The sequence below is a fragment of the Chanodichthys erythropterus genome, chromosome 8 (assembly GCF_024489055.1).
Source record: "Chanodichthys erythropterus isolate Z2021 chromosome 8, ASM2448905v1, whole genome shotgun sequence".
NCBI classification, from domain to species: Eukaryota; Metazoa; Chordata; class Actinopteri; order Cypriniformes; family Xenocyprididae; genus Chanodichthys; species Chanodichthys erythropterus.
Genome location: NC_090228.1, coordinates 30703097 through 30711644, shown reverse-complemented (window position 1 = coordinate 30711644; position 8548 = coordinate 30703097).

The following is an 8548-nucleotide window of genomic DNA, read 5'->3' as shown; positions in this document are numbered from 1 at the left end:
CAGTTACTTTTTTTTTTTGTTTTTTCAATAACCACGCATAAACATTATTCCTTTAAAAACACAAACATGTACATACATGTTCCTCACATATTATTGTAGCCTAGTTTGTGCTGAATACAGTGTAATGACACTTTTGTCATTAATATGTTTATAACCAACTGATAAAAGCACAAATGTCAGGGCATGTCAAAACTTCTCCAGGGCCCAAAATCAGCCTCAGACTCCAGAGGGTTAAAATATAATGCATTTCTGTGATGCAAAGTGTCTGAACAGTTATGTTACCTCTATGGCATTTCATATAGACTTTTAGCTTAAAAGCATGCACATTTGGAGAAATATTGATGGATTCTCATGTTTATGTCAATTGTCTATACAGAGAAGTAATATTTATTCAATATTTATTTATGAGCGCTGGATACTGTGTTTTCAATTCATACTTGCAGCCGGAGGGCGCTCTGTGCACCTTTAGTCCACAAATTAATGTATAGAAGAACAGGAACCAGGAACTAACGGCATGTCTTCCAGAGATCGCTAACCATGGCTTTAACATCCAGATAAACACTTTTCAAGACAATAAATACACGATTGAGACGATGAATGCATGTATTGCCTCTGAATTTGCGTCTGAATAGCGCTGGCTCCGTGGGCGTGGCCGCATTAGCAGATAATGAGCTGAATCACGGACTTCTGACATGGCTCTCTTTTCATACAGATTACATAAACACAGAATTTTTGTTTTCGATTTGACTTACACGATTTAAAACCTGACATTTCAACGTTTTTTAGACACAAGTCTAATTTTTTTGTGATTAATATTCACTAAGTTACAGTTCATTTTCTGAGAACTATCAGATTGGAGTTCATTCAGAGGGAGACGAGAGATCACGCATCATGTTAGTTTTCTTTATTTTACAAAAAGCACAACATTTTGTTTTTACTCTGAGTGTACACAAAAAAAAGAAGATATTCCACAGATTAAAATGGTGTATAGCTCTTAATTGTATGTGCAACATTGACGAAGTATTTTGAGTCTCTTTCACACTGGTTAGAAAAAAACCGCGGTGGTCACGCCGGCATGACCGCCGACCCGAGGGAGTTAAATGTGGGCGTTATAAGCTAATTAATAAATGTTATTAGTTAAGATAACACACCTAATGTTAACCATGTCGGGAAAAAGCAGGTGATCGTTATCTGGCAGTTACTTATTATTTTTATGGGTATAAAATAATAATTAGCAGGACAAAACTAATGATAGCTTACTCTAATTACAGCAATCAATCTCCTGTAACGTTAGTTGAACTTTATTTAAAATGGCAGGACCGTTTCTGACGATTTAGAGTTGTTTCTAGTGGCATATTATATTGATTTTATCTCCTGAATTTGCTGTTTCAAAAATATTATTGCTCTAGAAACAGAATAGCCTATTATTTTATAGGTAGAATTTTAAATTGTGTATAATTTCTATAGTCTATTTAAAATACATGAATGATGACGCAGTCGTCTGGGCGGAAGTTTGATACCGCGACTCCGCCTCCGGCTCCACTGACGATTCCTTCTGCGCATGCCCAGGCTCCAAACTTTTTTTTTTTTGACGTATTGCGTAACGTGTCAGCGCCCATTCATCGGCCCATTTTGGCTTCAGTTCAATACAATGGAAGGAAGCGCGTCGTGTCGTCCATCTTTTTTTACAGTCTATGGTTGTTTCCCACTAAGGTACGCCTAATAATTATTTATGTATTGTGGTAATTTGCAGGTCATGTCAAAAAGTTGTTGGTCTATAGATAAATAGCTGTATTCTGTACGTTTGACTCGTCATGTCACCTTTATTTATACAGCTCTTTTTACAATGCAGATTGTGTCAAAGACAAAGTATAGCTTTACAGAGATAAAGGGAACATAATTTTGGCTGTACAGCAGCTAAAATGGTGTGATTGTCCAGCTTAAGTTAGTTCAGTATTGATTCTTTCCGTTGTAAAAATCATTAGTTATTTAGTTCATTTACCTATACTAAAAAGTCGTGTACGATAATTTTCTTCCAAATATGATAATTTTGAGCTTCTAGTATGATACTTGGACATTTCCAATCTGGCAACACTGCTTCCATATCAGCTTGCAGTGTGAAACAGGCGTAAGTAATGGGGTGTTGTTATGTCCTTTTAGATGTTTTAGTTTGTTTGGCTAGGGGAAAAATTGGAAGTAAAGGCCTTTACACACCAGGACGAATATTTTCAAGACGTTTTTTGTGTCATACCCAAGTGATTTTCACTGGCGATGCGCAGAGTAAAAATGTGCAAATTCACTCCCTGACAGTATATGGCGCTTGTGCAAATAAACATTTATGATATTAATAAAGTTAAATGAGATAAAAATGGCATATATGGCATATATATGACATATGAGAGATGGTAGTCAGAAACGGTAGTGCAAATAAGTCACAATGACAGTTGTGCAAGTAAACGGTAGTGCAAATAAACATATTTATGAAATAGACATTCTCAACTATATTTCTTGAATGTAAAAGAAAACAAACAAACAGTAAAAATACAGAAATAATACACATCTATTGGTGTGGCCAAGAAGTGGCAGAGCACCCATAGCATGCGTCTCCATCAGCTCCCTAGTTCAGTAGTCAGGGCACTGATCAGGGAGTCGGCTGCATTCATTTACACAATATACTGATACACGACCTAGGGAGCTAGAGAGCTGTTTGAGACGCAGGGATAGTTTTTAGGGGTCTTCCTCGTCTACTTACTTCCTCTTCGTCATCTTGGTATCAATGTGTGCTCGGCAAGACCGTTTTGTGCTTGAGTGCCACCAAGTTGTGTTTCAAGTTGTGTGGCAGTCTCTCCTAAACTAGTGTGTCTAATGTGTGACTAGAATGTTGCGCAACTTGTTACCTGCCCGCACCTTCCCAGCCTCATACACAACGTGATGACTGAACAGTAAAACACAACTGTACATACAAAATTAACAAAGGACTCTTCCAACAGGTAATAAACACACGTACAATATACAGGGAACATTATCAGGACAAAAACAAGATCTGCAACATGAAAATAGATCATTTTATTTATTTATAATAGAATAATATGATTATAATGCACAATATTCATGGGGGGAAGCGTCAATTGCCAGGTTTGGGAAACTGAATGGACAGAGATAAGCGAGCTGCTTGACGGAGTGAGGCAGAAAACTTAATGGAATGCTGTTCAAATTTATCTAGCGACAGTGTTCGTGTCTTAGATCACATACAGATAATATATATGAGAATTAATGACCTTAAATTATCTGATTAGACTAAAAACACATCCAAACTAGATCTCTGAGTGTTTCTCAATCAGATCTAGTTTAGTAGGTAAGACTTTATTTAAGACAAATTAATAAAATAACACATTACATAGCAGCTTTATATTTAAACATTTATGCTAGATTTATTTATTTGTAGATAACATTTAAAAGATTAGTTGTTTTGCACAAGTTATCATTATACACGTTTGTTTGTTCTCGTTGTATTTAAACTGTTTGACCAGCAGGAGTTGTCTGTGTTTAAAGGCAGGAACACAACAAGCCGACGCTGACGAACTAGTGGCGATGAAAGCAGACTGTGGGGTTGGCTCATGTTGGCAGCACCTGTGTCCAAAGTTGCCCTGACACAACAAACCAACGCTAGACAGCCGACGGCCAAGCAGCACATCAGTTCTGCGCCTGCGTGAGATGAAATGCCTTTCTGTACCAGCAGGTGGCAGTATCTGAACAGCCAATCAGAATGATCAGATGGCCCGACGGACCAACAAGCTCAACATGTCGAATCGGATGAAAAAAAGCAGACGAGGACCAACTTCAGCCGACGGTGTGGAACACACTGAGAAAACTTAGTTGGCCGACGAATAAAAACTGCCTGACGGTTGACCGATTCCAGTGCTTTCAAATTGTCACAAATGTGAGAAAAAAGTGCGATCACACCCTATTGAAGGACACATCCCCAGTATTGCTATTTAGAGTTCAATCAGTGCCCAGATAGCATGTAATCTGATGCGTCAGTACTAATTGCACTGAATTAACGTTACAAAGTGATGTTGCTTCAGTATCACTCTTGCACCCTCAGTTAATGTTGAAGCAATGTTGAGATTTCAACCATAAATCAATGGTAAGATCATTGAATCAACATTGTGAAGTGATATTTTTTTAACATCACTTTTGTACCCTCAGTTACTGTTAAAACATTGTTGAGATTTAACATTGTGGTAAAATCATTGAATCAACATTATGAAGTCATGTTGGTTCAATATCACGTTTGCACCCCCATTTAATGTTGAAATGATGGTGAACAAAAAATAATCAATGGTAATATTGTTGAATCAACATTACACTATGATCGCAGGCCAGGTTATAATGGTCAAAAATGACTGACCATTGAAAATGAATGGGGGAGTCAAAATTCAGAGAAACAATTAGTGTTCAGGAGTGTGTTCATGTTCATGTTCACATATGAACGTGGGCTTGGAAAAATAAAGGCCTTGGACCTGTGCACGTGTGGATACATGCATACTCGTGCATCCGCGCACATACACACACAGGTATAAAGGCTTTCTTTTGCACAGAGATGAACTTTATCCTCAAATCAGTGAGGCTCAGATCAATGAGTCCTACGATCAATCAGTTTCACAAATGAATACAAAACCTGTCCTATTGAAAGAAAACAAGCTGACAGATTGAATCCAATATTTGGTGATAAGGTAGCATAATGAGAGATTTATCAGCAATTGTTTGCAGGCCGGTCATTTTTGACTGAGAACACCATGAGTGTTTTAGTGTTGTCAACACAACACAAGGTCTAATACATGCTTGTTCTCCCTCTACAGCTTGAAATTTACCCAGACTCAGGTGTTCATGTGCCTAAAAATGTGGGGTGGTCAGCTAGCCATGCAGCCCCACTGCTATGACACGGGTGCTGCTCCTTAGTGTGTTCAACATTGAGACACGTTCAAAGAGCAATCTCAGATGATGTCACTACTCGTACTGTGTGCATGTGTTAGTTTAATTTTGGTTCATTTTAGTTATTATGTAGACTGATTTCATATACGGAAAAAATAGAAAGGCATGGTTTAGTAACAGAGGTGTCAAGTAACGAAGTACAAATACTTTGTTACCTTACTTAAGTAGAAATTTCGGGTATCTATACTTTACTGGAGTAATTGTTTTTCAGACGACTTTTTACTTCTACTCCTTACATTTTCACGCAATTATCTGTACTTTCTACTCCTTACATTTTAAAAATAGCCTCGTTACTCCTATTTCATTTCGGCTTGTTTTCATTCCGTCTTGAAAAAAACAAAAAAACAACTATCCAGATAAATCACACCATCTGGACAGAGTGAATTTGATTGTGGTTGGATGAGAATAAACATATACCATTCTGACACCCTATTGGGTTGTACGCGATCCAGCGCACCTGCACGTCACAAATCACGTCAAATCACAAATCACATCACACTCCAGCAAGGACGACAGTGCTGGGGGTCGTTACTCGAAAAAGATTATTTCTTAAAAGTTATTATTTCTCCACTACTGGCTCATTTAGGCTATCAAACGGGTGCTTTCTCTTCGTCCTCCGCAAATTAAGCTAGGTAGTTCGGTAGAGAGATGTTTGAATAAATTAGCGTATACACCGGTTTTTAAACTTTTTTTTAGCGCGACCATTTTTATTTATGTGACCCATAGTCATATACAACCATGTAGCTAAACAAGCCAAAACGAATTAATATAAAACGAAACTGAAGGTAAACCTGCGTTGCTCTCATGGTGTTATACATCTCTCTTTCAGTGAAGTGGAGCAGTGCTCTTGCTGAATGGCACGGATTGCACTACGGACTATTGTTCCTTTTATATGTTTTTTTTTTTTTTTAACTGTATTTTATTTTTTATAACGAACGTTTCCAGTGCTTTGTTGTGTGCGCGTGAGGCGCAGGCGCGATCAAACAGCTGTCTTTGCAGGGGACTTGCCTCATTGTCATGGCAACAGTTCGTGGCCAGGTCAGATTACGTCAGGCCCTGCGTTCCATTCGGAGGCGCTCATCCCCATAGACATATAATACACACTAGATGCATTTTTCTCAATTTCAGTTATGAGCGTTATGGGAACGTTGCCCCGCACAACATGGCGGCGCCGTCGACGTACGGTCCAGCAGCCAATGGGGCGTCTAGTGTTTATTATAATGTCTATGCTCATCCCTATGCCCTAATCCCTTCAAAGGGTTTACCCTCCGGAGTGAGAGCTTCGAAGGGATGAAGGGTGTAGAGGTCCTACACCCTTCACTCCTTTTTTGGAACGCACTTCTGCGTCATCTTAACGAGACAATCAAGGAGGATAGATTGCGCAAGCTTAGTTTTTTATTTATTTTTGGTTTATCGCACTATAATGTGTCTATGTATTTGAAACATTTGAATGGACTGATAAAGGGAGCTGTGAAGTATTTTTGTTTAAGTACAGTGTCGTTTTGACCATATTAATGTACCAAATCTAAATATTACAGTAGTATAGAAAAATACTATACATTCATATATAGGTAAAATCGAACTCAGAGCCTCCTGTACCCATTCTGTGACGACAAACAACTTCACTGTGCAAAGGATCATGGGGGTCCGAAGTGTCCATCAGTTGTACCCTTCGAAATCCTTCATTCCGAAGGGCCCTTTAAAGTGGCCAGTTTTGAACACTTCAGTTTGGAACGACCCTTCAATATGGCGGCCATGATTGTTTTCACTCCGAAGTGCCCTTCGGAGGGCGATATATCCCATTTGGAACGCACCGAGAGTTTGTTGCCGTTTGTTGGATGCTCAGACGACCAAACAAACGCCGATTAAACGTTCAGTCTGGTAAAAACAGACTCCGACCAACGCCAACAGGGTTATCACACCTATCCAACAAACTCCAACAGACGAGTTTGTTGGCGTTTGTCGGTGCAGTGTAAACAGAAACAGCGGAAAACTTTGGCGGGTTGGCGGGTGTTAATGTCAAGCCCTGATTGTTACTAAGCCTGCCCTGGGTACACCGAAACTACCCACATTTTTCTTGTCCGCTGCCCTCACAGATTCCTGCAGTTAAACTTGGATGTACATTTACATCCCAATAAAGGTTATTGATGACATTTTGAGGAGGTGGAGTGCACAATAGACCCCTGTGACATGGCCTAAGCTTTTGTCCTTAATGGCATTTTTTTTCCTTAAATTACTTTTACTTTTATACTTTAAGTAGTTTTGAAACCAGTACTTTTACACTTTTACTTGAGTAAAAAGCTTGAGTTGATACTTCAACTTCTACAGAAGTATTTTTAAACCCTAGTATCTATACTTCTACTTGAGTATTGAATGTGAATACTTTTGACACCAGTGTTTAGTAATTACATCGGAGGGGAGGTAATTTAGTTGATTTACTTCTAATTTCTCAAATGCTGCTGTTTCTTAGGTGGCAAGTCAAAAAAGACTGGACTGAATCAAAATTGATGCTATAATGAGTATACATGTTACTAGTGTTTGTCGTATTGTTCTTGCGTCGGCTAACAATGTAGCAATAGATTATGCATGATTAAATGGGCTTCAATTTTTATGTTACTTCAGTGAGTTCAACATCAGCAGACAGCCTAATGTGTACCAGAAAATAATTTTTCCCCTTGTTCTACCCTTAGGTATTTGCTACTTTTTATATGTATATTTGGCAAGTTTGGCAAGTTTTATATTTTTTTTTTTTACCAAAACCTAATTTTACATTGTGACCTTGGCAGAGATGTGCAACAATATCAAAGACCACAGAAGTACAAAAACAGTTTCTCTCTGGGCCAAATCTTAAACATTCAGAGAGTTTAATTCTGAGAGTAAAATGAATTTAGAAGAGCAAATCTGAGAAAATGAAAGACTGTATTTTTGTAATGATTTCCTTTCGTATCATTTCACTAAGTTAAGGTATGAGAAATGTCCTGACTGTTTAACAAAAAAGAAACACCAAAAGTGAAATTTTACATTTTAAATGTCTTTATTGGCAACACACAATGCTTAGATTGTTAATTCACTTTTTTTTTTTTTTATTCATGCAAAATTAATGACTAGAATAAATGAAAGTAAAATTACATCATTCCAAAGCAACATTATGATACAATCTGATAATTTTTGATACATATGCAGTTCATTCAGTATAATTTAGGGGTGAAATGGTTCTCGGTAAAAAAAAACAAAAAACAAACCATACCGTCCTGCACGCACTTGATCTCATATCTCTCTCTCTTTTTTTTACAGTCTATGCTCACGACGCATACGCATCTATAATATGGTTTGTAGAAAATAAATAAAACAGACAGAGACAGGCTAATGTATGTTTCTGTCGATGGATACGCTTTCTGGCTTCCCCTAAACTTTGTTCAAGGCAAGTGCCATATGCTCATATGATATGAGCAGTCATTTACGGTGTCATCGCCCGGGTGTTGATAGCGCGCGAGCGCAGGTGAGACCTGAACAACACACGTTGCTATCTGCATTTAAACTAAACTCATTTAAG